This window comes from Carica papaya, chromosome 1 (assembly GCF_054855325.1).
Source record: "Carica papaya isolate Zhongbai chromosome 1, ASM5485532v1, whole genome shotgun sequence".
Classification (NCBI taxonomy): Eukaryota; Viridiplantae; Streptophyta; class Magnoliopsida; order Brassicales; family Caricaceae; genus Carica; species Carica papaya.
In genome coordinates, this window is record NC_142309.1 from 14,362,921 (window position 1) to 14,390,384 (window position 27,464).

Sequence of the window (27,464 nt, forward strand, 5' to 3'; positions counted from 1 at the left end):
TTTTGGGCTGAAAATACATACACTCCTTCTTCTTCCATCCCCCATCCCATCATTTGTTTCCTTGTGCGTTCACACTGCACCTCTCCTTCTCATTCTAATATCAATTAAAATGTCCCTGCTTCTTGACTCACATTTGCTTATAAATCACCGGACCATAGTTCCAGTCGCGCGTAACATCGAACGACCCGTCTGAAAAAAAATTGGTGCGACACAAGGACTTCCCAGAAGGTCACCCATCAGAGTACTACTCTCGCCCAAGCACACTTAACTGCGGAGTTTCTTAAGGGATCCGGTGCATTAGGGCTGGTATGATCGCACCTATTTAATTTCTCGCGGCAAATACATAAAATCCTTCTCCTTTCTTCCCCCTCCCATCATTTGTTTCCTTATGCGTGCGCACTGCAGCTCCCGTTCTCATTCTAATATCAAGTAAAATGCCATGGCGCCGTGACTCACATTTGCGAATAAACCTACGGACCATAATTCAAGTCGCACATAACGTCGAAAGAATCATTTGCAAACAAATGGGTGCAACACGAGGATTTCCCAAGAAAATGGGTGAAATATACGGACTTCGCAGGAGGTCACCCATCCTAGTACTACTCTTGCCCAAACACCCAAAACTTGCAGAGTTCTGATAGAATCCGTTGCATTAGTGCTGGTATGATCGCTCATGTTTAATTCTGCGCTGCAAATAAATACACTCTTTCTCCTTCCATCCCCCCTCCCGTCATTTATTTTCTTGTGCGTGCACTCTGCATCACTCCTTCTCGTTTTAATATCAAGTAAAATTCTCCGGCACCGTGGCTCACCTTTGCGAATGAACCAACGGTTCATAATTTCATTCACGCGTAACGTCGAACGACCAATTTGAAAAAAAAAAGGGTGCAACACAAGAACTTCCATGGAGGTCATCCATCCGAGTACTACTCTCGCCCAAGCACACTTAACTGCGGAGTTCTGATGAGATCCGGTGCATTAGTGCTGGTATGATTGCACCTTTTTCATTTTGCGCTGTAAATACATACACTCCTTTTCCTTTCTTCTCCCTCCCGTCATTTGTTTCTTGGTGCGTTCACACTTCAACTCTCCTTCTCGTTCTAATATCAATTAAAATGCCTCTTCGTCTTGACTCACATTTGCGTATAAACTACTGGACCATAGTTCCAGTCGTCCGTAACTTTGAACGACCCATCTGAAAAAAAAATGGGTGCAACACGAGAACTTCCTAAGAGGTAACCCATTCTTTTACTACTTTCGCCAAAGCACACTTAACTACGAAGTTCTAATGTGATCCGGTGCATTTGTGCTGGTATGATCGCACCTGTTTCATTTTGTGCTGCAAATACATACACTCCTTCTCCTTTCTTCCCCCTCCCGTCATTTGTTTCCTTGTTCGTGCGCACTGCACCTCCCGTTCTCGTTCAAATATCAACTAAAATGCCACGGCGCCATGACTCACATTTGTTAATAAACTTGCGGACTATAATTCAAGTCGCGCGCAACATCAAAAGAATCATCTGCAAAAAAATGGGTGCAACACGAGGACTTCCCAAGAAAATGGGTGAAATTTAAGGACTTCGCAGGAGGTAACCCATCCTAGTATTACTCTCGCCGAAGCACCCTTAACTTGCGGAGTTCTGATAGAATCCGTTGCATTAGTGCTGGTATGATCCCTCATGTTTCATTCTGCGCGGCAAATACATACTCTCTTTCTCCTTCCATCCCCCCTCCCATCATTTGTTTCCTTGTGCGTGCACTCTGCATCTCTCCTTCTCGTTTTAATATCAAGTAACATGCCCTGGCACCGTGACTCACCTTTGCGAATGAAGCAGTGGTTAATAATTACAGTCACGCGTAATGTCAAACGACCTGTCTGAAAAAAAAATAGGTGCGACATGAGGACTTCCTAGGAGGTCACCCATCCGAGTACTAATCTCACCCAAGCACACTTAACTGCGAAATTCTGATGGGATCCGGTGCATTAGTGCTGGTATGACCACACTTGTTTAATTGTGCGCTGCAAATACATACACTCCTTGTTCTTTCTTTCCCCTTTCGTCATTTGTTTCCTAGTGCGTTCAAACTTCACCTCCCGTTCTCGTTCTAATATCAATTAAAATGCCCCTGCATCTTGACTCACATTTGGGTATAAACCAGCGGACCATAATTCCAGTCGCGCGTAAAGTCGAACGACCCATCTGAAAAAAAAAGGGTGCAACACGAGAACTTCCCAGGAGGCAAACCATCCTCGTACTACTTTCGCCAAAGCACACTTAACTGCGGAGTTCTAACGGGATCCGGTGCATTTGTGCTGGTATAATCGCACCTGTTTCATTTCGTGCTGAAAATGCATACACTACTTCTCCTTCTCTCCCCCCTCCCTTCATTTGTTTCCTTGTGCGTTCACACTACACCTCTCCTTCACGTTCTAATATTGATTAAAATGCCCCTGCTTCTTGACTCACCTTTGCGAATGAACCAGCAGTTCATAATTCCATTCGTGCGTAACGTCGAACGACCCATCCGAAAATAAAATTGGTGCAACACGAGGACTCCCTAGGAGGTCACCCATCCGAGTACTACTCTTGCCCAATCACACTTAACTGCGGAGTTCTGATGGGATCTGGTGCATTAGTGCTGGTATGATCGTACCTGTTTCATTTCGCGCTGCAAATAAATACACTCCTTCTCCTTTCTTCCCCCTCCCGTAATTTGTTTCCCATTCACGCTTCACCTCTCCTTCTCGTTCTAATATCAGTAAAAATGTCCCTGCGTCTTGACTCACATTTGCGTATAAACCAGCGGACCATAGTTCCAGTCGCGCGTAATGTCGAATGACCCATCTGAAAAAAAAAGGGTGCAACACGAGAACTTCCCAGGAGGTAACCCATCTTTGTACTACTTTCGCCAAGGCACACTTAACTGCGGATATCGCACCTGTTTCATTTCGTGCTGAAAATACATACACTCCTTCTCCTTCCCTCCCCCCTCCCATCATTTGTTTCCTTGTGCGTTCACACTGCACCTCTCATTCTCATTCTAATATCGATTAAAATGCCCCTGCTTCTTAACTCACATTTGCATATAAACCAGTTGACCATAGCTCCAATCGCGCGTAACGTCGAATGACCTGCTTGAAAAAATATTGGTGCGACACAAGGACTTCCCAGGAGATCACCTCTCCGAGTATAACTCTCGCCAAAGCACACTTAACAGCGGAGTTCTGATGGAATCCGGTACATTTGTGCTGGTATGATGGTACCTGTTTCATTTCGTGCTGACAATACATACACTCCTTCTCTTTCCCTCCCCCCTCCCATCATTTGTTTCCTTGTGCGTTCACACTGCACCTCTCCTTCTTGTTCTAATATCGATTAAAATGCCCCTGCATCTTGACTCACATTTGCGTATAAACCAGCGGACCATAGTTCCAGTCGCGCGTAACGTCGAACGACCCGTCTGAAAAAAAAATTGGTGAGATACGAGGACTTCCCAGGAGATCACCCATCCGAGTACTACTCTCACCCAAGCACACTAAACTGCGGAATTCTAATGGGATCTAGTGCATTAGTGCTGGTATGATCGCACCTGTTTAATTTTGCGCTGCAAATACATACACTCCTTCTCATTTCTTCCCTGTCCCATCATTTGTTTCCTTGTGCGTGCGCTCTGCACCTCCCGTTCTTGATCTAATATCAAGTAAAATGCCACGGCGCCGTGACTCACATTTGCGAATAAACCTGCGGACCATAATTCAAGACGCACGTAACGACGAAAGAATCATCTGCAAAAAAATGGAGCAACACGAGGACTTCCCAAAAGAATAGGTGAAATATAAGGACTTCGCAGGAGGTCACCCATCCTAGTACTACTCTCGCCCGAGCACCCTTAACTTGCGGAGTTCTTATAGAATCCGTTGCATTAATGCTGGTACGATCGCTCATGCTTCATTCTGCGCTGCAAATACATACACTCTTTCTCCTTCCATCCCCCCTCCCGTCATTTGTTTCCTTGTGCGTGCACTCTGCATCTCTCCTTCTCATTCTACTATCAAGTAAAATACCCAGGCACCGTGACTCACCTTTGCGAATGAACTAGCAATTCATAATTTCATTCGCGCGTAATGTCGAGCGACCCATCCGAGAAAAAATTGGTGCAACACGAGGACTTCCCAGGAGGTGTACTACTCTCGCCCAAGCACACTTAACTACAGAGTTCTAATGGGATCCGGTGCATTAATGCTGGTATGATCGCACCTGTTTCATTTTGCGTTGCAAATAAATACACTCCTTCTCCTTTCTTCTCCCTCCCGTCATTTGTTTCCTGGTGCGTTCACGCTTCACTTATCCTTCTCGTTCTAATATTAGTAAAAATGCCCCTGCGTCTTGACTCACATTTGCGTATAAACCAGCGGACCATAGTTCCAGTCGCGCGTAACGTCGAACGACCCATTTGAAAAAAAATGGGTGTAACACGAGAACTTCCCAGGAGGTAACTCGTCCTTGTACTACTTTCACCAAAGCAAACTTAACTGCGGAGTACTGATAGGATCCGGTGCATTTGTACTGGTATGATCGCACCTGTTTCATTTTGTGATGAAAATACATACCCTCATTCTCCTTCCCTCCCCCCTCCCATCATTTTTTTCCTTGCGTCTCCACACTGCACATCTCCTTCTCGTTCTAATATAGATTAAAATGCCCCTGCTTCTTGACTCCAATTTGCGTATAAACTAGCTGACCATAGTTCCAGTCGCGCATAACATCGAACGACCAGTCTAAAAAAAAAATTGTGCGACACGAGGACTTCCTAGGATGTCACCCATCCGAGTACTACTCTCGCCCAAGCACACTTAACTGCGGAGTTCTGAAAGGATCCGGTGCATTAGTGCTGGTATGATCACACCTGTTTAATTTCGCGCTGCAAATATATACACTCTTTCTCCTTTCTTCCCCTTCCCGTCATTTGTTTCCTAAAGCGTGTGCACTGCACCTCCCCTTCTCGTTCTAATATCAAGTAAAATGCAACGGCACCGTGACTCACATCTGCGAATAAACCTACATACCATAATTCAAGTCGCACGTAAAGTCGAAAGAATCATCTACAAAAAAATGGGTGCAACACAAGGACTACCCAAGAAAATGGGTGAAATATAAGGACTTCGCAGGAGGTCACCAATCCTAGTACTACTCTTGCCCAAGTACCCTTAACTGCGGAGTTCTGATAAAATCCGTTGCATTAGTGCTGGTATGATCGCTCATGTTTCATTCTGCGCTGCAAATACATATACTCTTTCTCCTTCCATCCCCCCTCTCGTCATTTGTCTTCTTGTGCGTGCAGTCTTCATCTCTCCTTCTCGTTCTAATATCAAGTAAAATGCCCAAGCACCGTGACTCACCTTTGTGAATGAAGCAGCGGTTTATAATTCCATTCGCGCGTAACATCGAACGACCCATCCGAAAAAAAATGGGTGCAACACGAGAACTTCCCAAGAGGTCACCAATCCGAGTACTACTCTCGCCCAAGCACACGTAACTGCGGAGTTCTAATTGGTTCCGGTGCATTAGTGCTGGTAGGATCGCACATTTTAAATTTCGCGCTTCAAATACATAAATTCCTTCTCCTTTCTTTCCCATCCCATCATTTGTTTTCTTGTGCGTGCGCACTGCACATTCCGTTCTCGTTCAAATATCAAGTAAAATACCACGGCGCCGTGACTCACATTTGCGAATAAACCTGTTGATCATAATTAAAGTCGCGCGTAACGTCGAAAGAATCATCAGCAAAAAAATGGATGCAACACGAGGACTTCCCAAGAAAATGGGTGAAATATAAGGACTTCGTAGGAGGTCACCCATCCTAGTATTACTCTCGCCCAAGCACCTTTTACTTGCGGAGTTCTGATAGAATCCGTTGCATTAGTGCAGGTATGATCGCTCATGTTTCATTCTACGCTGTAAATACATACACTCTTTCTCGTTCCATCCCCCCTCCCGTCATTTGTTTCCTTGTGCATGCACTCTGCATCTCTCCTTCTAGTTCTAATATAAAGTAAAATGCCATGGCACCGTGACTCACCTTTGCGAATGAACCAACGGTTCATAATTCCATTCACGCATAACGTCGAACGACCCATCCGGAAAAAAAAAATTGGTGCAGCACGAGGACTTCCCAGGAGGTCACCAATTCGAATACTACTCTCGCCCAAGCACAGTTAACTGCAGAGTTCTGATGGGATCCGGTGCATTAGTGCTGGTACGATCGGTCATGTTTCATTTTGCGCTGCAAATACATACACTCTTTCGCCTTTCATCCCCCTCTCGTCATTTGTTTCTTGGTGCGTTCACACTTCACCTCTCATTCTCGTTCTAATATCAATTAAAATGCCCCTGCGTCTTGACTCACATTTGTGTATAAACCAGCGGACCATAGTTCCAGTGGCGCGTAACGTCGAACGACCCATCTTAAAAAAAATGGGTGCAACACGAGAACTTCCCAAGTAAAATGCCACGGTGTCGTGACTCACATTTGCGAATAAACATGCGGACCATAACTCAAATCGCGCGTAACATAAAAAGAATCATCTGCTAAAAAATGGGTGCAACACGAGAACTTCCCAAAAGGTCACTCATCCGAGTGCTACTCTCGCAAAATCACACTTAACTGCGGAGTTCTGACGGGATCTGGTGCATTAGTGATCGTGTGATCGCACCTGGTTCACTTCGCGTTGCAAATACATACACTACTTCTCCTTTCTTCCCCCTCCCGTCATTTGTTTCCTGGTGCATTCACACTTCACCTCTCCTTCACATTCTAATATCAATTAAAATGCCCCTGCGTCTTGACTCACATTTGCGTATAAACCAGCGGACCATAGTTCCAATCGCGCGTAACATCGAACGACCCATCTGAAAAAAAAATGGGTGCAACACGAGAACTTCCTAGAAGGTAACCCATCCTTGTACTAGTTTCGCCAAAGAACACTTAACTGCAGCATTCTTATTGGATCCGGTGCATTTGTACTGGTATGATCGCACCTGTTTCATTTGGTGCTGAAAATACATACACTCCTTCTTCTTCCTTCCCCCCACCCATCTTCTGTTTCTTTGTGCGTTCACACTGCACCTCTCCTTCTCGTTCTAATATCGATTAAAATGCCCCTTCTTCTTGACTCACAATTGCGTATAAACTAGCGGACCATAGTTCCAGTCGCGCGTAATGTCGAACGACCCGTTTGAAAAAAAATTTGTACGACACGAGGACTTCCCAGGAGATCACCCATCCGAGTACTACTCTCGCCCAAGCACACTTAACTGCATAGTTCTGATGGGATCCGATGCATTAGTGCCGGTATGATCGCACATGTTTCATTTGGTGCTGTAAATACATAGACTCATTCTTTCTCCCTCCCCCCTCCCATCATTTGTTTCCTTGTGCGTTCACATTGCAACTCTCCTTCTTGTTCTAATATCGATTAAAATGCCCCTGCTTCTTGACTCACATTTGCGTATAAACCAGCAGAGCATAGTTCCAATCGCGCGTAACATCGAACGACCCGTCTGAAAAAAAATTGGTGCGACACGAAGACTTCCCAAGAGGTCACCCATCCGAGTACTACTCTCGCCCATGCACACTTAACTGCGGAGTTCTGATTGGATCCGGTGCATTAGTGCTAGCATGATCGTACCTGTTTAATTTTGCGCTGCAAATACATACCTTCCTTCTCCTTTCTTCCCCCTCCCATCATTTTTTTCCTTGTGCGTGCGCACTGCACCTCTCGTTCTTATTGTAATATCAAATAAAACGCCACGGCGCCGTGACTCAAATTTGGGAATAAACCTGCGGACCATAATTCAAGACGCGCGTAACGTCAAAAGAATCATCTGTAAAAAAATGGGTGCAACACGAGCACTTCTAAAGAAAATGGGTGAAATACAATGACTTCGCAGGAGGTAACCCATCCTAGTACTACTCTCGCCTAAGCACCCTTACCTGCGGAGTTCTGATAGAATCCGTTGCATTAGCGCTGGTATGATCGCTCATGTTTCATTCTGCGCTGCAAATACATACACTCTTTCTCCATCAATCCCCCCTCCCGTCATTTGTTTCCTTGTGCGCCCACTCTGCATCTCTCCTTCTCATTCTAATATCAAGTAAAATGCCCCGGCACCGTGACTCAATTTTGCGAATGAACCAGCGTTTCATAATTCGATTTGGGATCCGGTGCATTTGTTCTGGTATGATCGCACCTGTTTCATTTCGTGCTGAAAATACATACACTCCTTCTCCTTCCCATAATTTGTTTCCTTGTGCGTTCACACTGCACCTCTCCTTCTCGTTCGAATAACGATTAAAATGCCCCTGTTTCTTGACTCATATTTGTGTATTAACCAGTGAACCATAGTTTCAGTCGCGCGTAATGTCGAACGACCCATCTGAAAAAAGAAATGGATACAACACGAGAACTTCCCAGGAGGTCACCCATCCGAGTATTACTCTCGCCCTAGTACACTTAACTGCGGAGTTTTGATGGGATCCAGTGTATTAGTGCTGGTATGATCGCAAATGTTTAATTTTGCGCTGCAAATACATACACTCCTTCTCCTTTCTTCCCCCTCCCGTCATTTGTTTCCTTGTGCGTGCACACTGCACCTCTCGTTCTCGTTCAAATATCAAGTAAAATGCCATGGCGCCATGACTCACATTTGGGAATAAACCTGCGGACCATAATTCCAGTCGCGCGTAACGTCAAAAGAATCATTTGCAAAAAAATGGGTGCAACACGAGGACTTCCCAAGAAAATGGGTGAAATACAATGACTTCGAATGAGGCAACCCATCCTAGTACTACTCTCACCCAAGCACCCTTACCTGCGGAGTTTTGATAGAATCCGTTGCATTTGTGCTGGTATGATCGCTCATGTTTCATTCTGCGCTGCAAATGCATACACTCTTTCTCCTTCCATCCCCCCCTCCCGTTATTTGTTTCCTTTTGCGTGCACTCTGCATCTCTCCTTCTCGTTCTAATATCAAGTAAAATTATCTGGCACCGCAACTCACCTTTACGAATGAACCAGCGGTTCATAATTCCATTCGCGCGTAACGTCGAACGACCCATCCGAAAAAAAAAATTGGTGCAATACGAGGACTCCCTAGGAGGTCACCTATCCGAGTACTACTCTCGCCCAAGAACACTTAACTGCAGAGTTCTGATGGGATCCGGTGCAACAGTGCTGGTATGATCGCACCTGTTTAATTTCGCGTTGGAAATAAATACACTCCTCCTTTCTTCCCCCTCCCGTCATTTGTTTCCTTGTGCGTGCTCACTGTACCTCCCGTTCTCGTTCAAATATCAAGTAAAATGTCACGGCACCGTGACTCACATTTGCGAATAAACATGCGGACCATAATTCAAGTCGTGCGTAACATAAAAAGAATCATCTGCTAAAAAATGGGTGCAACACGAGAACTTCCCAAAAGGTCACTCATCCGAGTGCTACTCTCGCAAAATCACACTTAACTGCGGAGTTCTGATGGGATCCGGTGCATTAGTGATCGTGTGATCGCACCTGGTTCACTTCGCGCTGCAAATACATACACTCATTCTCCTTTCTTCCCCCTCCCGTCATTTGTTTCCTTGTGCGTGCGCACTGCACCTCCCGTTCTCGTTCAAATATCAAGTAAAATGCCACGGCACCGTGACTCACATTTGCGAAAAAACATGCGGACCATAATTCAAGTCGCGCGTAACATAAAAAGAATCATTTGCTAAAAAATGGGTGCAACACGAGAACTTCCCAAAAGGTCACTCATCCGAGTGCTACTCTCGCAAAATCACACTTAACTACAGAGTTCTGATGGGATCCGGTGCATTAGTGATCGTGTGATCGTACCTGGTTCACTTCGTGCTGCAAATACATACACTCTTTCTACTTTCTTTCCCCTCCCGTCATATGTTTCCTGGTGCGTTCACACTTCACCTCTCCTTCTCGTTCTAATATCAATTAAAATGCCCCTGCGTCTTGACTCACATTTGTGTATAAACCAGCAGACCATAGTTCCAGTCGCGCGTAACATCGAACGACCCGTCTGAAAAAAAAAATGGGTGCAACAGGAGAACTTCCCAGGAGGTCACCCATCTGAGTATTACTCTCGCCCAAGCACACTTAACTACGGAGTTCTGATGGGATCCGGTGTATTAGTGCTGGTATGATCACAAATCTTTAATTTTGCGCTGCAAATACATACACTCCTTCTCCTTTCTTCCCCCTCCCATCATTTGTTTCCTTGTGTGTGCGCTTGCACCTCTCGTTCTTGTTCTAATATCAAGTAAAATGCCACAGCGCTGTGACTCACATTTGAGAATAAACCTGTGGACCAAAATTCAAGTCGCGCGTAACGTGGAAAGAATCATCTGCAAAAATATGAGTGCAACACGAGAACTTCCCAATAAAATGGGTGAAATACAATGACTTCGCAGGAGGTAACCAATCCTAGTACTACTCTCGCCCAAGCACCCTTACCTGCGGAGTTCTGATAGAATCCGTTGCATTAGTACTGGTTTGATCGCTCATGTTTCATAATGCGCTGCAAATACATACACTCTTTCTCCTTCCATCCCCCCTCCCGTCATTTGTTTCCTTGTGCGTGCACTTTGCATCTCTCCTTCTCGTTCTAATATCAAGTAAAATTACCCGGCACCGTGACTCACCTTTGCTAATGAACCAGTGGTTCATAATTCCATTCGCGCGTAACGTCGAACGACCCATCCGAAAATAAAATTGGTGCAACACAAGGACTCCCTAGGAGGTCAGCCATCTGAGTACTACTCTTGCCCAAGCACACTTAACTGTGGAGTTCTGATAAGATCCGGTGCAATAGTGCTAGTATGATCGCACCTTTTTAATTTCTTGCTGCAAATACATACACTCCTTCTCCTTTCTTCCCCCTCCCGTCATTTGTTTCCTTGTGCGTGCGCACTGCACCTCCCATTCTCGGCCAAATATCAAGTAAAATGCCAAGGCGCCGTGACTCACATTTGCGAATAAACCTGCGGACCATAATTCAAGTCTCGCGTAACATCGAAATAATCATCTGCAAAAAAATGGGTGCAACACGAGGTCTTCCCAAGAAAATGGGTGAAATATAAAGACTTCGCAGGAGGAAACCCATCCTAGTACTACTCTCGCCCAAGCACCCTTACCTGCGGAGTTCTAATAGAATCCGTTGCATTAGTGCTGGTATGATCGCTCATGTTTCATTCTGCGATGCAAATACATACACTCTTTCTCCTTTCATCCCCCCTCCCGTCATTTGTTTCCTTGTGCGTGCACTCTGCATCTCTCCTTCTCGTTCTAATATCAAGTAAAATGCCCCGACACCATGACTTACCTTTGCGAATGAACCAACGGTTCATAATTCCATTCGCGCGTAATGTCGAACGACCAATCCGAAAAGATATGGGTGCAACACGAGGACTTCCCAAGAGGACACCCATCCGAGTACTACTCTCACCCAAGCACACTTAACTGCGGAGTTCTGATGGGATACGGTGCATTAGTGCTGGTATGATCACACCTGTTTCATTTCGCGCTACAAATACATACACTCCTTCTCCTTTCTTCCCCCTCCCGTCATTTGTTTCCTGGTGCATTCACACTTCACCTCTCATTCTCGTTCTAATATCAATTAAAATGCCCTTGCATCTTGACTCACGTTTGCGTATAAATAAGCGGACCATAGTTCATGTCGCGCGTAACGTCAAACGGCCCATCTGAAAAAAAAATGGGTGCAACACGAGAACTTCCCAGGAGGTAACCCATCCTTGTACTACTATCGCCAAAGCACACTTTACTGCGGAGTTCTAATGGGATCCGATGTATTTGTGCTGGTATGATCACACTTGTTTAATTTTGCGCTGCAAATACATACACTACTTCTCCTTTTTTCCCCCTCCCGTCATTTGTTTCTTTGTACGTGCGCACTGCATCTCCTGTTCTCGTTCCAATATCAAGTAAAATGCCACGACGCCGTGAGTCACATTTGCGAATAAACCTGCGGACCATAATTCAAGTTGCGCGTAACGTGGAAAAAATCATCTGCAAAAAATGGGTGCAACACGAGGACTTCCATAGAAAATGGTTGAAATATAAGGACTTCGCATGAGGTCACCCATCCTAGTACTACTCTCACCCAAGCACCCTTAACTTGCGCAGTTATCATAGATTTCGTTGCATTAGTACTGGTATGATCGTTCATGTTTCATTCTGCGCTGTAAATACATACACTTTTTCTCCTTCCATCCCCCCTCCCGTCATTTATTTCCTTATGCGTGCACTCTGCATCTCTCATTCTCGTTCTAATATCAAGAAAAATGCCCCTGCACCCTGACTAACCTTAGCGAATGAACCAACGGTTCATAATTCCATTCGCGCGTAATGCCGAATGACGCATCCGAAAAGATATGGTTGCAACACGAGGACTTCCTAGGAGGTGACCCATCCGAGTACTACTCTCGCCCAAGCACACTTAACTGTGGAGTTCTGATGGGATACGGTGTATTAGTGCTGGTATGATCACACCTATTTCATTTTGCGCTGGCACCATCACTCACCTTTGCGAATGAACCAGTGGTTTATAATTCCATCTGCGCGTAACGTCGAACGTCCCATCTGAAAAAATATGGGTGCAACAAGAGGACATCCCAAGAGGTCACCCATCCGAGTACTACTCTCGCCCAAGAACACTTAACTGCGGAGTTCTGATGGGATCCGGTGCATTAGTGCTGGTATTATCGCACCTGTTTCATTTCGCAATGCAAATACATACACTCATTCTCCTTTCTTCCCCCTCCCATCATTTGTTTCCTGATGCGTTCACACTTCACCTCTTCTTCTCATTCTAATGTCAATTAAAATGCCCTTGTGTCTTGACTAACATTTACGTATAAACCTCGGACAATAGTTCCAGTCGCGCGTAACGTCGAACGACCCATCTGAAAAAAGAATGGGTGCAACACGAGAACTTCCCAGGAGGTAACCCATCCTTGTACTACTTTCGCCAAAGAATACTTAACTGCGGAGTTCTGATGGGATCAGGTGCATTTGTGCTGGTATGATCGCACCTGTTTCATTTTGTGCTAAAAATGTATACACTCCTTCTCCTTCCCTCCCCCCTCCCGTCATTTGTTTCCTTGTGCGTTCACACTGCACATCTCCTTCTCTTTCTAATATCGATTAAAATGCCCCTGCTTCTTGACTCACATTTGAGTACAAACCAGCAGACCATAGCTCCGGTCGCGCATAACTTCGAACGACCCGTCTGAAAAAGAATTGGTGCGACACAAGGACTTCCCAAGAGGTCACCCATCTGAGAACAACTCTCGCCAAACACACTTAACTGCGGAGTTCTGATGGGATTTGGTGCATTAGTGCTGGTATGATTGCACATGTTTAATTTCGCGCTGCAAATACATACACTCCTTCTCTTTTCTTCCCCCTCCGGTCATTTGTTTCCTTGTGCGTGCACACTACACCTCCTGTTCTCCTTCTAATATCAAGTAAAATGCCACGGCGCCGTTACTCACATTTGCGAATAAACCTGCGGACCATAATCGAAGTCGCGCGTAATGTCGAAAGAATCATCTGCAAAAAAATGGGTGCAACACGAGCACTTCCCAAGAAAATGGGTGAAATATAAGGACTTCGCAGGAGGTCACCCATCCTAGTACTACTCTCGCCCAAGTACCCTTAAGTTGCGGAGTTCTGATAGAATCCGTTGCATTAGTGCTGGTATGATCGCTCATGTTTCATTCTGGGCTGCAAATACATACACTCTTTCTCCTTCCATCCCCCCTCCCGTCATTTGTTTTCTCGTGCGTGCACTCTGCATCTCTCCTTCTCGTTCTAATATCAAGTAAAATACCCCGGCACCATGACTCACTTTTGCGAATGAACCACCGATTCATAATTCCATTCGCGCGTAACGTCGATCGACCCATCCGAAAAAAATGGGTGCAACACGAGAACTTCCCAAGAGGTCACCCATCCGAGTACAACTCTCGCCCAAGCACACTTAACTGCGGAGTTCTGATGGGATACGGTGCATTAGTGCTGGTATGATCGCACCTGTTTCATTTAGAGCTGCAAATACATACGCTCTTTCTCCTTTCTTCCCCCTCCGGTCATTTGTTTCCTGGTGCGTTCACACTTCACCTCTCCTTCTCGTTCTAATATTAATTAAAATGCCTCTGCGTCTTGACTCACATTTGCGTATAAACCAGCGAACCATAGCTCCAGTCGTGCGTAATGTTGAACGACCCATCAGAAAAAAAAATGGGTGCAACACGAGAACTTCCCATGAGGTAACCTATCATTGTACTACTTTCGCCAAAACACACTTTACTGCGGAGTTCTGATGGAATCCGGTCCATTTGTTCTGGTATGATCGCACCTGTTTCATTTCGTGTTGAAAATACATACACTCCTTCTCCTTCCCTCCCCCCTCCCGTCATTTGTTTCCTTGTGCGTTCACACTGCAGCACTGCTTCTCGTTCTAATATCGATTAAAATGACCCTGCTTCTTGACTAACATTTGCGTATAAGCCAGCGGACCATAGTTCCAGTCGCGCGAAACGTCGAACGACCCATCTGAAAAAAAAAATGGGTGCAACACGAGAACTTCGTAGGAGGTAACCCATCATTGTACCACTTTTGTGAAAGCACACTTAACTGCGAAGTTATGATGGGATCCAGTGCATTTGTGTTGGTATGATCGCACCTGTTTCATTTCATGCTGAAAATACATACACTCCTTCTCTTTCCCTCCCACCTCCCATCATTTGTTTCCTTGTGCGTTCACACTGCACCTCTCCTTCTCGTTCTAATATCGATTAAAATACCCCTGTTTCTTGACTCTAATTTGCGTATAAACCAGCGGACCATAGTTCCAGTCGCGCGTAATGTCAAACGACCCGTCTGAAAAAAATTTGTGCGACACGAAGAATTCCCAGGAGGTCCCCAATCCGAGTACTACTCTTGCCCAAACATACTTAACTGTGGAGTTCTGATAGGATCCGGTGCATTAGTGCTGGTATGATCGCACCAGTTTAATTTCGCGTTGCAAATACATACACTCCTTCTCCTTTCTTCCCCCTCCCGTCATTTTTTTCTTGGTGCGTTCATACTTCACGTCTCCTTCTTGTTCTAATATCAATTAAAATGCCCCTACCTCTTGTCTCGCATTTGCGTATAAACCAGCGGACCATAGTTCCAGTCCTGTGTAACGTCGAACAACCCATCTGAAAAAACAAAAAGGGTGTAACACGAGAACTTCCCAGGAAGTAACCCATCCTTGTACTACTTTCGCCAAAGCACACTTAACTGCGTAGTTCTGATTGGATCCGGTGCATTTGTGCTGGTATGATCGCACCTATTTCATTTGGTGCTGAAAATACATACACTCCTTCTCCTTCTGTCCCCTCTCCCATCATTAATTTCCTTCTGCATTCACACTGCACCTCTCTTTCTCGTTCTAATATCGATTAAAATGCCCCTGCTTCTTGACTCACATTTGCGTATAAAATAGCGGACCATAGTTCCAATCGCGCGTAACGTCGAACGACCCGTCTAAAAAAAAATCGGTGCGACACGAGGAATTCCCAGGAGGTCACCCATCCGAGTACTACTCTCGCCCAAGAACACTTAACTGCGAAGTTCTGATGGGTTCCGGTGCATTAGTGCTGGCATGATCGCAACCGTTTAATTTTGCGCTGCAAATACATACATTCCTTCTCCATTCTTCCCCCTCTCGTCATTTGTCTCCTTGTGCGTGCGCATTGTACCTCCTGTTCTTTTTAAAATATCAAGTAAAATGCCACGGCGCCGTGACTCACATTTGCGAATAAACCTGCGGATCATAATTCAAGTTGTGTGGAATGTCGAAAGAATCATCTGCAAAAAAATGGGTTCAACACGAGGACTTCCCAAGAAAATGGGTGGAATATAAGGACTTTGCAGGAGGTCACCCATCCTAGTACTACTCTCGCCCAAGCACCCTTAACTTGCGGAGTTCTGATAGAATCCGTTGCATTAGTGCTGGTATGATCGCTCACGTTTCATTCTGCGCTACAAATACATACACTCTTTCTCCTTCCATCCCCCCTCCCGTCATTTGTTTCCTTGTGCGTGCACTCTGCATCTCTCTTTCTAGTTCTAATACCACGTAAAATGCCTCGACAGCGTGACTCACCTTTGCGAATGAACCAGCGGTTCATAATTCCATTCGCGCGTAACGTCGAACGACCCATCCGAGAAAAAATAGGCGCAACACGAGGACTTCCCAAGAGGTCACCCATCCGAGTACTACTCTCACCCAAGCACCCTTAACTTGCGGAGTTCTGATAGAATCCGTTGCATTAGTGCTGGTATGATCGCTCACGTTTCATTCTGCGCTGCAAATACATACACTCTTTCTCATTCCATCCCCCCTCCCGTCATTTGTTTCCTTGTGCGTGCACTCTGCATCTCTCTTTCTAGTTCTAATACCACGTAAAATGCCTCGACAACGTGACTCACCTTTGCGACTGAACCAGTGGTTCATAATTCCATTCGCGCGTAACGTCGAACGACCCATCCAAGAAAAAATAGGCGCAACACGAGGACTTCCCAAGAGGTCACCCATCCGAGTACTACTCTCGCCCAAACGCACTTAACTACGGAGTTCTGATGGGATCCGGTGCATTAGTGCTGGAATGATCGCACCTGTTTCATTTTGCTCTGCAAATACATACACTCTTTCTCCTTCCATCCCCCCTCCCGTCATTTATTTCCTTCTGCGTGCACTCTGTATCTCTCCTTCTCCTTCTAATATTAAGTAAAAAGCCCCGGTAATGTGACTCACCTTTGCGAATGAACTAGCGGTTCATAATTCCATTCGCGCGTAACGTCGAACGACCCATCCGAGAAAAAATAGGCGCAACACGAGGACTTCCCAGGAGGTCACCCATCCTAGTACTACTCTCGCCCAAACGCACTTAACTACGGAGTTCTGATGGGATCCGGTGCATTAGTGCTGGTATGATCGCACCTGTTTCATTTTGCTCTGTAAATACATACACTCCGTCTCCTTTCTTCCCCCTCCCGTCATTTGTTTCCTAATGCGTTCACACTTCACCTCTCCTTCTCGTTCTAATATCAATTAAAATGCCCCTGCGTCTTGACTCACATTTGCGTATAAAGCAACAGACCATAGTTTCAGTTGCGCGTAACGTCGAACGACCCATCTGAAAAGAAAAATGGGTGCAACACGAGAACTTCCCAGGAGGTAACCCATCATTGTACTACTTTCGCCAAAACACACTTAACTGCAGAGTTATGATGGAATCCGGTGCGTTTGTGCTGGTATGATCGCGCCTGTTTCATTTGGTGCTGAAAATACATACACTTCTTCTCCTTCCCTCCCCCATCCCATCATTTGTTTCCTTGTGCGTTCACACTGCACCTCTCCTTCTCGTTCTAATATCGATTAAAATTACCTTGCTTCTTGACTCACATTTGCGTATAAACCAGCGGACCATTACTCCAGTCGCGCGTAACATCGAAATACCCGTCTGAAAAAAAATTGGTTCCACACGAGGACTTTCTAGGAGGTCACCCATCCGAGTACTACTCTCGCCCAAGCACACTTAACTGCGGAGTTCTGATGGGATCCGGTGCATTAGTGCTGGTATGATCGCACCTGTTTAATTTCGCGCATCAAATACATACACTCCTTCGCCTTTCTTCCCCCTCCCATCATTTGTTTCCTTGTGCGTGCGCACTGCACCTCTCGTTCTCGTTTAAATATCAAGTAAAATGTCATGGCGCCATGACTCACATTTGCGAATAAACCTGTGGACAATAATTAAAGTCCCGCGCAACGTCGAAAGAATCATCTGTAAAAAAATGTGTGCAACACGAGGACTTTCCAAGAAAATGGGTGAAATATAAGGACTTCGCAGGAGATCACCCATCCTAGTACTACTCTCGCCCAAGCACCCTTAACTGTGGAGTTCTGATGGAATCCGGTGCATTAGTGCTGGTATGATCGCACCTGTTTAATTTCGCGCTGCAAATACATCACTCGTTCTCCTTTCTTCCCCTTCCCGTAATTTGTTTCCTTGTGCGTGCGCACTGCATCTCCCATTCTCGTTTTAATATCAAGTAAAATGCAACGGCACCGTGACTCACATTTGCGAATAAACCTGTGGACAATAATTCAAGTCATGCGTAACGTCGAAAGAATCATCTGCAAAAAAATTGGTGCAACACGAGGACTTCCCAAGAAAATGGGTGAAATATAAGAACTTCGCAGGAGGTCACCCATCCTAGTACTACTCTCGCCCAAGCACCCTTAACTGCGGAGTTCTGATAGAATCTGTTGCATTAATGCTGGTATGATCGCTCATGTTTCATTCTGCGCTGCAAATACATACACTCTTTCTCCTTGCATCCCCCCTCCCGTCAATTGTGTTCTTGTGCGTGCACTCTGCATCTCTCGTTCTTGTTCTACTATCAAGTAAAATGCCCCGGCATCGTGACTCACCTTTGCGAATGAACCAGCGGTTCATAATTCCATTCGCGCGTAACGTCGAACGACCCATCCGAAAATAAATGGGTGCAACACGAGGACTTCCCAAGAGGTCACCCATCCGAGTACTACTCTCACCCAAGCACACTTAACTGCGGAGTTCTGATGGGATCCGGTGCATTAGTGCTGGTATGATCGCACCTATTTCATTTTGCGCTGCAAATACATACACTCCTTCTCCTTTCTTCCCCCTCCCGTCATTTGTTTCCTGGTGCGTTCACACTTCACCTCTCCTTCTCGTTCTAATATCAATTAAAATGCATCTGCGTCTTGACTCACATTTGCGTATAAACCAGCGGACCATAGTTCTAGTCCCGCGTAACATCGAACGACCCATCTGAAAAAAAAATTGGTGCAAGACGAGAACTTCCCAAGAGGTGACCCATCCTTGTACTACTTTCGCCAAAGCACACTTAACTGTGGAGTTCTGATGGGATCCGGTGTATTTGTGCTAGTATGATCACACTTGTTTCATTTCGTGCTAAAAATACATACACTCCTTCTCCTTCCCTCCCCCCTCCCATCATTTGTTTCTTTGTGCCTACATACTGTACCACTCCTTGTCGTTCTAATATCGATTAAAATGCCTCTACTTCTTGACTCACATTTGCGTATAATCCAGTGGACCATAGTTTCAATCGCGCTAAACGTCGATCGACCCGTCTGATAAATAATTGGTGCGACACGAGGACTTTCCATGAGGTCACCCATCCTAGTACTACTCTCGCCCAAGCACACATAACTGCGGAGTTCTGATGGGAGTCGGTGCATTAGTGCTAGTATGATCGCACCTGTTTAATTTCGCGCTGTAAATACATACACTTCTTCTCATTTCTTCCCCCTCCCGTCATTTGTTTCCTTGTGCGTGCGCACTACACCTCCCGTTCTCGTTCTAATATCAAGTAAAATGCCACAGCGCTGTGACTCACATTTTCAAATAAACCTGCGGACCATAATTCAAGTCGCGCGTAACTTCGAAAGAATTATCTGCAAAAAAATAGGTGCAACACGAGGACTTCCCAAGAAAATGGGTGAAATATAAAGACTTCGCAGGAGGTCACCCATCCTAGTACTACTCTCGCCCAAGAACCCTTAAGTTGGGGAGTTCTGATAGAATCCGTTGCATTAGTTCTGGTATGATCGTGCATGTTTCGTTCTGTGCTGCAAATACATACACTCTTTCTCCTTCCATCCCCCCTCCCGTCATTTGTTTCCTTCTGCGTGCACTTTGCATCTCTCATTCTCGTTCTAATATCAAGTGAAATGCCCCATCACCTTTGCGAATGAACCAGCAGTTCATAATTCCATTCGCGCGTAACTTCGAACGACCCATCCGAAAAAATATAGGTGCAACACGAGGACTTTCTAGGAGGTCACCCATCCGAGTACTACTCTCGCCCAAGCACACTTCACTGCGGAGTTCTGATGGGATCCGGTGCATTAGTGCTGGTATGATCGCACCTGTTTAATTTCGCACTGCAAATACATACACTCCTTCTCCTTTCTTCCCCTCCCGTCATTTGTTTCCTTGCGCGTTCACACTTCACCACTTCTTCTCGTTCTAATATCAATTAAAATTCCCCTTTGTCTTGACTCACTTTTGCGTATAAACCAGCGGACCATAGTTCCAGTCACGCGTAATGTTGAACGACCCATCTGAAAAAAAAATGGGTGCAACACGAGAACTTCCCAAGAGGTAACCCATCCTTGTACTACTTTCGCCAAAGCACACTTAACTGCGGAGTTCTGATGGGATCCGGGGCATTTGTGCTGGTATGATCGCACCTGTTTCATTTTGTGCTGAAAATACATACACTCCTTCTCCTTCCTTCTCCCCTCCCATCATTTGTTTCCTTGTGCGTTCACACTGCACCTCTCCTTCTTGTTCTAATATCGATTAAAATGTTGTGCTTCTTGACTTACATTTGCGTATAAACCAGCAGACCATAGTTCCAGTCGCGAGTAACGTCGAGTGACCCGTCTGAAAAAAAAATATGTGCGAAATGAGGACTTCCCAGGAGGTCACCCATCCAAGTACTACTCTCCCCCAAGCACACTTAACTACGAAGTTCTGATGGGATCCGGTGCATTAGTGCTGGTATGATCGCACTTGTTTAATTTCGTGCTGCAAATACATACACTCCTTCTCCTATCTTCCCCCTCCCGTCATTTGTTTCCTTTTGCATGCGCATTGCACCTCCCGTTCTCGTTCAAATATCAAGTAAAATGCCACGGCGCCGTGACTCACATCTGGGAATAAACCTGCGAACCATAATTCAAGTTGTGCGTAACGTCGAAAGAATCATCTACAAAAAAAGGGTGCAACACGAGGACTTTCAAAGAAAATGGGTGAAATATAAGGACTTCGCAGGAGGTCACCCATCCTAGTACTACTCTCGCCCAAGCACCCTTAACTTGCGGAGTTATGATAGAATCCGTTGCATTAGTACTGGTATGATCGCACCTGTTTCATTCTGCGATGCAAATACATACACTCTTTCACCTTTCATCCCCCCTCCCGTCATTAGTTTCCTTGTGCGTGCACTCTACATCTCTCCTTCTCGTTCTAATATCAAGAAAAATACGACGGCACCGTGACTCACCTTTATGAATGAACCAGCGGTTCATAATTCCATTCGCGCGTAACGTCGAACGACCCATCCGAAAAAAAATGAGTGCAACACAAGGACTTCCTAGGAGGTCACCCATCCGAGTAATACTGTGGAGTTCTGATAGGATCCGATGAATTAGTGCTGGTATGATCGCACATGTTTCATTTCGCGCTGCAAATACATACACACCTTCTCCTTCCCTCCCCCCTCCCATCATTTGTTTCCTTTTGCGTTCACACTGCACCTCTCCTTCTCGTTCTAATATCGATTAAAATGCCCCTGTTTCTTGACTCACATTTACGTATAAACCAGCGGACCATAGTTCCAGTCGCGCGTAATGTTGAACGACCCGTCTGAAAAAAAAATTGGTGCGACACGAGAACTTCCCAAGAGGTCACCCATCCGAGAATTACTCTCGCCCAAGTACATTTAACTGCGGAGTTCTGATGGGATCCAGTGCATCAGTGCTGGTATGATCGCACCTGTTTAATTTCGCGCTGCAAATATATACACTCCTTCTCCTTTCTTCCCACTCCCATCATTTGTTTCCTTGTGCGTGTGCACTGCACCTCCCGTTCTCGTTCTAATATCAAGTAAAATGCCACGGCGCCGTGACTCACATTTGCGTATAAACCTGCGAATCATAATTCAAGACGCGCGTAACGTCGAAAGAATCATCTACAAAAAAATAGGTGCAACACGAGGACCTTCCAAGAAAATAGGTGAAATATAAGGACTTCGCAGGAGGTCACCCATCCTAATACTACTCTCGCCCAAGCACCCTTAACTTGCGGAGTTCTGATAGAATCTGTTGCATTAGTGCTTGTATGATCGCTCATGTTTTATTCTGCGCTGCAAATACATACACTCTTTCTCCTACCATCCCCCCTCCCGTCATTTGTTTCCTTGTGCGTGCACTCTGCATCTTTCCTTCTCGTTCTAATATCAAGTAAAATGCCCCGGCACCGTGACTCACCTTTGTGAATGAACCAGCGGTTCATAATTCCATTCGCGCGTAACGTCGGACGACCCATCTAAAAAAAAATGGGTGCAACACGAGGACTTCCCAGGAGGTCACCCATCCGAGTACTACTCTCGCCCAAGCACACTTAACTACGGAGTTCAGATCTGGTGCATTAGTGCTGGTATGATCGCACCTGTTTAATTTCGCACTGCAAATACATACACTCCTTCTCCTTTCTTTCCCTCCCGTCATTTGTTTCCTAATGCGTTCACACTTCACCTCTCCATCTCGTTCTAATATCAATTAAAATGCCTCTGCGTCTTGACTCACATTTGCGTATAAAATAGCGAACCATAGTTCTAGTCGCGCGTAACGTCGAACGGCCGATCTGAAAAAAAAATGGGTGGAACACGAGAACTTCCCAGGAGGAAACCCATCCTTGTACTACTTTCGCCAAAACACACTTAACTGCAGAGTTCTGATGGGATCCGGTGCATTTGTGCTGGTATGATCGCACCTGTTTCATTTCTTGCTGAAAATACATACACTCCTTCTCCTTCCCTCCCCCTTCCCACCATTTGTTTCCTTGTGCGTTCGCATTGCACCTCTCCTTCTTGTTCAAATATTGATTATAATGCCCCTGCTTCTTGAGTCACATTTGCGTATAAACCAGCGGACCATAGTTCCAGTCGCGCGTAACATCGAATGACCCGTCTGAAAAAAAATTGGTACGACACGAGAACTTTCCAGGAGGTCACCCATCAAAGTACTACTCTCGCCCAAGCAGACTTAACTGCAGAGTTCTGATGGGATCTGGTGCATTAGTGCTGGTATGATCGCACCAATTTAAATTCGCGCTGCAAATACATACACTCCTTCTCCTTTCTTCCCCCTCCCGTCATCTGTTTTCTTGTGCGTGCGCACTGCACCTCCCGTTCTCGTTCTATTATCAAGTAAAATGCCACGGTGCAGTGACACACATTTGCGAATAAACGTGCAGACCATAATTCAAGTCGCGCATAACGTCGAAAGAATCATCTGTAAAAGAATGGGTGCAACACGAGGACTTCCCAAGAAAATGGGTTAAATATAAGAACTTCGCAGGAGGTCACCCATCCTACTACTACTCTCGCCCAAGCACCCTTAACCGCGGAGTTCTGATAGAATCCGTTGCATTAGTGCTGGTGTTATCGCTCATGTTTCATTCTGCGCTGCAAATACATACACTCTTTCTCCTTCCATCCCCCTCCCGTCATTTGGTTCCTTGTGCGTGCACTCTTCATGACTCTTCTCGTTCTAATATCAAGTAAAATGCCCCGGCACCATTACTCACCTTTGCGACTGAACCAGCAGTTCATAATTCCATTCGCTCGTAACGTCGAACGACCCATCCGAAAAAAAATGGATGCAACACGAGGACTTCCCAGGAGATCACCCATCCGAGTACTACACTCACCCAAGCACACTTAACTGCGGAGTTCTGATGGGATCCGGTGCATTAGTGCTGGTATGATCGCACCTTTTTCATTTCGCGCTGCAATTACATACACTCTTCCTTTATTGTTCTAATATCAATTAAAATGCCCCTGCGTCTTGACTCACATTTTCGTATAAACCAGCAGAAAATAGTTCCATTCGCGCGTAACGTGGAACGACCCATCTGAAAATAAAATGGGTGCAACACGAGAACTTCCCAGGAGGTAACCCATCCTTGTACTACTTTCGCAAAAGCACACTTAACTGTGGAGTACTGATGGGATCCGGTACATTTGTGCTGGTATGATCGCACCTGTTTTATTTCGTGCTGAAAATACATACACTCCTTCTCCTTCCCTCCCCCCTCCCATCATTTGTTTCCTTGTGCGTTCACACTGCACCTCTCCTTCTCGTTCTAATATCGATTAAAATGCCCCTTCTTCTTAACTCACATTTGCGTATAAACCAGCGGACCATAGCTCCAGTCGCGCGTAACGTCGAACGACCCGTCTGAAAAAAAAAATTAGTGCGACACGAGGACTTCCCAGGATGTCACCCATCCGAGAATTACTCTCGCCCAAGCACATTTAACTGCGGAGTTCTGATGGGATCCGGTGCATTAGTGCTAGTATGATCACACCTGTTTAATTTCGCGCTACAAATATATACACTCCTTCTCCTTTCTTCGCCCTCTCATCATTTGTTTCCTTGTGCGTGCGCACTGCACCTCCCGTTCTCATTCTAATATCAAGTAAAATGCCGTGGCGCCGTGACTCACATTTGCGAATAAACCTACGAACCATAATTCAAGCCGCGCATAACATCGAAAGAATCATCTGCAAACAAATGGGTGCAACGCGACGATTTTCCAAGAAAATGGGTGAAATATACGGACTTCGCAGGAGGTAACCCATCCTAGTACTACTCTTGCCCAAACACCCTTAACTTGCGGTGTTCTGATAAAATCTGTTGCATTAGTGCTGGTATAATCGCTCATGTTTAATTCTGCGCTGCAAATACATACACTCTTTCTCCTTCCATCCCCCCTCCCGTCATTTGTTTCCTTGTGCGTACACTCTGCATCACTCCTTCTCGTTCTAATATCATGTAAAATTCTCCAGCACCGTGGCTCACTTTTGCGAATGAACCAGCGGTTCATAATTCTATTCACGCGTAAGGTCGAACGGCCCATTTCAAAAAAAAATTGGTGCAACACAAGAACTTCTCAGGAGGTCACCCATCCGAGTACTACTCTCGCCCAAGCACACTTAACTGGGGAGTTTCTTATGGGATCAGGTGCATTAGGGCTAGTATGATCGCAACTGTTTAATTTCGCGCTGTAAATACATACACTCCTTCTCCTTTCTTCCCCCTCCCGTCATTTGTTTCCTTGTGCGTGCGCACTGCACCTCCCGTTCTCGTTCAAATATCAAGTAAAATGCCACGGCGCTGTGACTCACATTTGCGAATAAACCTGCGGACCATAATTCAAGTCGCGCGTAACGTCGAAAGAATCATCTGTAAAAAAATGGGTGCAACACGAGGACTTCCGAAGAAAATGGGTGAAATATAAGGACTTTGCAGGAGGTCACCCATCCTAGTACTACTCTCACCCAAACACCCTTAACCGCGGAGTTCTGATAGAATCCGTTTATTAGTTCTGGTATGATCACTCATGTTTCACTCTGCGCTGCAAATACATGCACTCTTTCTCCTCCCGTCCCCCCTCCCGTCATTTGTTTCCTTGTGCGTGCACTCTGCATCTTTTCTTTTCCTTCTAATATCAATTAAAATGCACCGGCACCGTGTCTCACCTTTGCAAATGAACCAGCGGATTATAATTCCATTCGTGGGTAACGTCGAACGACCCATCCGAAAAAAAGTGGATGCAACACGAGGACTTCGCAGGAGGTCACCCATCCGAGTACTACTCTCGACCAAGCACACTTAACTGCAGAGTTCTGATGGGATCCGGTACATTAGTGCTGGTATGATGGTACCTATTTAATTTCACGCTGCAAATATATACACTCCTTCTCCTTTCTTCTCCCTTCCGTCATTTGTTTCCTTGTGCCTGCGCACTGCACCTCCCGTTCTCGTTTAAATATCAAGTAAAATACCACGGTGCCGTGACTCACATTTGCGAATAAACCTGCGGACCATAATTCAAGTCGCGCGTAACATCGAAAGAATCATCTGCAAAAAAATGGGTGTAACACGAGGATTTCCCAAGAAAATGAGTGAATTATAAGGACTTTGCAGGAGGTCAGCCATCCTAGTACTACTCTCGCCCAAGCATCCTTAACTTGCGGAGTTCTGATAGAATCCGTTGCATTAGTGCTGGTATGATCGCTCACGTTTAATTCTGCGCTGCAAATCCAATCACTCTTTCCCCTTCCATCCCCCCTCCCGTCATTTGTTTCCTTGTGCGTGCACTCCGCATCTCTCCTTCTCGTTCTAATATCAAGTATAATGCCCCGGCACCGTGACTCACCTTTGCGAATGAACCAGCTATTCATAATTCTATTCGCGCGTAACGTCGAACGACCCATCCGAGAAAAAATGGGTGCAACACGAGGACTTCCCAGGAGGTCACCAATCCGAGTACTACTCTGGCCCAAGCACACTTAACTGCGGAGTTCTGATGGGATCCAGTGCATTAGTACTAGTATGATCACACCTGATTAATTTCGTGTTGCAAATACATTCACTCCTTCTCCTTTCTTCCCCCTCCCGTCATTTGTTTCCTTGTGCGTGCGCACTGCACCTCCCGTTCTTGTTCAAATATCAAGTAAAATGCCACGGTGCCGTGACTCACATTTGTAAATTAACCTGCGGACCATAATTCAAGTCGCGCGTAACATTGAAAGAATCATCTACAAAAAAATGGGTGAAACACGAGGACTTCCCAAGAAAATAGGTGAAATATAAGGACTTCGCAGGAGGTCACCCATCCTAGTACTACTCTTGCCCAAGCATCCTTAACTTGCGGAGTTCTGATAGAATCTATTGCATTAGTTCTGGAATGATCGCTCAAGTTTCATTCTGCGTTGCAAATACATACACTTTGTCTCCTTCCATCCCCCCTCCCGTCATTTGTTTCCTTGTGCGTGCACTCTGCATATCTCCTTCTCGTTCTAATATCAAGTAAAATGCCCCAGCACCGTGACTCACCTTTGCGAATGAACCAACGGTTCATAATTTCATTCGCACGTAACGTCGAATGACCCATCCAAAAAAAAATGGGTGCAACACAAGAACTTCCCAGGAGGTCACCCATCCTAGTTCTACTCTCGCCCAAGTACACTTAACTACGGAATTCAGATCCGGTGCATTAGTGCTGGTATGAAGGCTCCTGTTTCATTTCGCGCTGCAAATACATACACTCCTTCTCCTTTCTTCCCCCGCCCTTCATTTCCTTTCTTGTGCGTGCGCACTGCACCTCCCGTTCTATTTTAAATGTCAAGTAAAATGCCACGACGCCGTGACTCACATTTGCGTATAAACAAGCGGACCATAGTTCCAGTCGCACGTAACATCGAACGACCCATCTGAAAAAAAAAATGGATGCAACACGAGAACTTCCCAAGAAAATGGGTGAATTATAAGGACTTCGCAGGAGGTTACCCATCCTAGTACTACTCTGGCCCAAACACCCTTAACTTGCGGAGTTCTGATCGAATCTGTTGCATTAGTGCTGGTATGATCGCTCATGTTTCATTCTGCGCTGCAAATACATACACTCTTTCTCCTTTCATCACTCCTCCCGTCATTTGTTTCCTT

At 45.6% G+C, this 27,464-nt stretch overlaps 3 non-coding genes and 45 pseudogenes across 3 annotated transcripts; all 48 read right to left on the reverse strand.

Moving 5' to 3' along the window:
• Positions 1–200: 200 nt before the first annotated feature.
• On the reverse strand, positions 201–320 carry LOC148269586 (5S ribosomal RNA; annotated as a pseudogene).
• A 562-nt stretch (positions 321–882) lies between these two features.
• On the reverse strand, positions 883–1,001 carry LOC148269587 (5S ribosomal RNA; annotated as a pseudogene).
• A 206-nt stretch (positions 1,002–1,207) lies between these two features.
• Positions 1,208–1,326, reverse strand: LOC148269588 (5S ribosomal RNA; annotated as a pseudogene).
• Positions 1,327–1,888: 562 nt separating this feature from the next.
• LOC148269589 (5S ribosomal RNA) lies at positions 1,889–2,007 on the reverse strand (annotated as a pseudogene).
• A 205-nt stretch (positions 2,008–2,212) lies between these two features.
• Positions 2,213–2,331, reverse strand: LOC148269590 (5S ribosomal RNA; annotated as a pseudogene).
• A 207-nt stretch (positions 2,332–2,538) lies between these two features.
• On the reverse strand, positions 2,539–2,657 carry LOC148269591 (5S ribosomal RNA; annotated as a pseudogene).
• Positions 2,658–3,474: 817 nt separating this feature from the next.
• On the reverse strand, positions 3,475–3,593 carry LOC148269592 (5S ribosomal RNA; annotated as a pseudogene).
• A 1,198-nt stretch (positions 3,594–4,791) lies between these two features.
• Positions 4,792–4,910, reverse strand: LOC148269593 (5S ribosomal RNA; annotated as a pseudogene).
• A 560-nt stretch (positions 4,911–5,470) lies between these two features.
• On the reverse strand, positions 5,471–5,589 carry LOC148269594 (5S ribosomal RNA; annotated as a pseudogene).
• A 1,009-nt stretch (positions 5,590–6,598) lies between these two features.
• LOC148269595 (5S ribosomal RNA) lies at positions 6,599–6,717 on the reverse strand (annotated as a pseudogene).
• A 531-nt stretch (positions 6,718–7,248) lies between these two features.
• LOC148269596 (5S ribosomal RNA) lies at positions 7,249–7,367 on the reverse strand (annotated as a pseudogene).
• A 206-nt stretch (positions 7,368–7,573) lies between these two features.
• LOC148269597 (5S ribosomal RNA) lies at positions 7,574–7,692 on the reverse strand (annotated as a pseudogene).
• Positions 7,693–8,451: 759 nt separating this feature from the next.
• Positions 8,452–8,570, reverse strand: LOC148269598 (5S ribosomal RNA; annotated as a pseudogene).
• Positions 8,571–9,133: 563 nt separating this feature from the next.
• Positions 9,134–9,252, reverse strand: LOC148269599 (5S ribosomal RNA; annotated as a pseudogene).
• Positions 9,253–9,454: 202 nt separating this feature from the next.
• On the reverse strand, positions 9,455–9,573 carry LOC148269600 (5S ribosomal RNA; annotated as a pseudogene).
• Positions 9,574–10,104: 531 nt separating this feature from the next.
• On the reverse strand, positions 10,105–10,223 carry LOC148269601 (5S ribosomal RNA; annotated as a pseudogene).
• Positions 10,224–10,783: 560 nt separating this feature from the next.
• Positions 10,784–10,902, reverse strand: LOC148269602 (5S ribosomal RNA; annotated as a pseudogene).
• Positions 10,903–11,462: 560 nt separating this feature from the next.
• Positions 11,463–11,581, reverse strand: LOC148269603 (5S ribosomal RNA; annotated as a pseudogene).
• Positions 11,582–11,787: 206 nt separating this feature from the next.
• LOC148269604 (5S ribosomal RNA) lies at positions 11,788–11,906 on the reverse strand (annotated as a pseudogene).
• A 560-nt stretch (positions 11,907–12,466) lies between these two features.
• Positions 12,467–12,585, reverse strand: LOC148269605 (5S ribosomal RNA; annotated as a pseudogene).
• Positions 12,586–12,684: 99 nt separating this feature from the next.
• LOC148269606 (5S ribosomal RNA) lies at positions 12,685–12,803 on the reverse strand (annotated as a pseudogene).
• Positions 12,804–13,008: 205 nt separating this feature from the next.
• LOC148269607 (5S ribosomal RNA) lies at positions 13,009–13,127 on the reverse strand (annotated as a pseudogene).
• An 884-nt stretch (positions 13,128–14,011) lies between these two features.
• On the reverse strand, positions 14,012–14,130 carry LOC148269608 (5S ribosomal RNA; annotated as a pseudogene).
• An 857-nt stretch (positions 14,131–14,987) lies between these two features.
• LOC148269609 (5S ribosomal RNA) lies at positions 14,988–15,106 on the reverse strand (annotated as a pseudogene).
• A 208-nt stretch (positions 15,107–15,314) lies between these two features.
• On the reverse strand, positions 15,315–15,433 carry LOC148269610 (5S ribosomal RNA; annotated as a pseudogene).
• A 206-nt stretch (positions 15,434–15,639) lies between these two features.
• LOC148269611 (5S ribosomal RNA) lies at positions 15,640–15,758 on the reverse strand (annotated as a pseudogene).
• Positions 15,759–16,319: 561 nt separating this feature from the next.
• On the reverse strand, positions 16,320–16,439 carry LOC148269612 (5S ribosomal RNA; annotated as a pseudogene).
• Positions 16,440–16,645: 206 nt separating this feature from the next.
• Positions 16,646–16,764, reverse strand: LOC148269613 (5S ribosomal RNA; annotated as a pseudogene).
• A 206-nt stretch (positions 16,765–16,970) lies between these two features.
• LOC148269614 (5S ribosomal RNA) lies at positions 16,971–17,089 on the reverse strand. The gene has a single exon (XR_015816265.1). It is a non-coding gene; the product is annotated as a 5S ribosomal RNA (ribosomal RNA).
• Positions 17,090–17,296: 207 nt separating this feature from the next.
• LOC148269615 (5S ribosomal RNA) lies at positions 17,297–17,415 on the reverse strand (annotated as a pseudogene).
• A 206-nt stretch (positions 17,416–17,621) lies between these two features.
• LOC148269616 (5S ribosomal RNA) lies at positions 17,622–17,740 on the reverse strand (annotated as a pseudogene).
• A 235-nt stretch (positions 17,741–17,975) lies between these two features.
• On the reverse strand, positions 17,976–18,094 carry LOC148269617 (5S ribosomal RNA; annotated as a pseudogene).
• A 559-nt stretch (positions 18,095–18,653) lies between these two features.
• Positions 18,654–18,772, reverse strand: LOC148269618 (5S ribosomal RNA). The gene has a single exon (XR_015816255.1). It is a non-coding gene; the product is annotated as a 5S ribosomal RNA (ribosomal RNA).
• Positions 18,773–18,978: 206 nt separating this feature from the next.
• Positions 18,979–19,097, reverse strand: LOC148269619 (5S ribosomal RNA; annotated as a pseudogene).
• A 206-nt stretch (positions 19,098–19,303) lies between these two features.
• Positions 19,304–19,422, reverse strand: LOC148269620 (5S ribosomal RNA; annotated as a pseudogene).
• A 551-nt stretch (positions 19,423–19,973) lies between these two features.
• LOC148269621 (5S ribosomal RNA) lies at positions 19,974–20,092 on the reverse strand. Its single transcript, XR_015816418.1, has one exon. It is a non-coding gene; the product is annotated as a 5S ribosomal RNA (ribosomal RNA).
• A 205-nt stretch (positions 20,093–20,297) lies between these two features.
• LOC148269622 (5S ribosomal RNA) lies at positions 20,298–20,416 on the reverse strand (annotated as a pseudogene).
• Positions 20,417–20,622: 206 nt separating this feature from the next.
• On the reverse strand, positions 20,623–20,741 carry LOC148269623 (5S ribosomal RNA; annotated as a pseudogene).
• An 865-nt stretch (positions 20,742–21,606) lies between these two features.
• Positions 21,607–21,725, reverse strand: LOC148269624 (5S ribosomal RNA; annotated as a pseudogene).
• Positions 21,726–22,286: 561 nt separating this feature from the next.
• Positions 22,287–22,400, reverse strand: LOC148269625 (5S ribosomal RNA; annotated as a pseudogene).
• Positions 22,401–22,605: 205 nt separating this feature from the next.
• On the reverse strand, positions 22,606–22,724 carry LOC148269626 (5S ribosomal RNA; annotated as a pseudogene).
• Positions 22,725–22,930: 206 nt separating this feature from the next.
• On the reverse strand, positions 22,931–23,049 carry LOC148269627 (5S ribosomal RNA; annotated as a pseudogene).
• A 558-nt stretch (positions 23,050–23,607) lies between these two features.
• LOC148269628 (5S ribosomal RNA) lies at positions 23,608–23,726 on the reverse strand (annotated as a pseudogene).
• Positions 23,727–23,877: 151 nt separating this feature from the next.
• On the reverse strand, positions 23,878–23,996 carry LOC148269629 (5S ribosomal RNA; annotated as a pseudogene).
• A 208-nt stretch (positions 23,997–24,204) lies between these two features.
• On the reverse strand, positions 24,205–24,323 carry LOC148269630 (5S ribosomal RNA; annotated as a pseudogene).
• Positions 24,324–24,885: 562 nt separating this feature from the next.
• On the reverse strand, positions 24,886–25,005 carry LOC148269631 (5S ribosomal RNA; annotated as a pseudogene).
• A 559-nt stretch (positions 25,006–25,564) lies between these two features.
• On the reverse strand, positions 25,565–25,683 carry LOC148269632 (5S ribosomal RNA; annotated as a pseudogene).
• Positions 25,684–26,244: 561 nt separating this feature from the next.
• LOC148269633 (5S ribosomal RNA) lies at positions 26,245–26,363 on the reverse strand (annotated as a pseudogene).
• Positions 26,364–27,464: the final 1,101 nt, after the last annotated feature.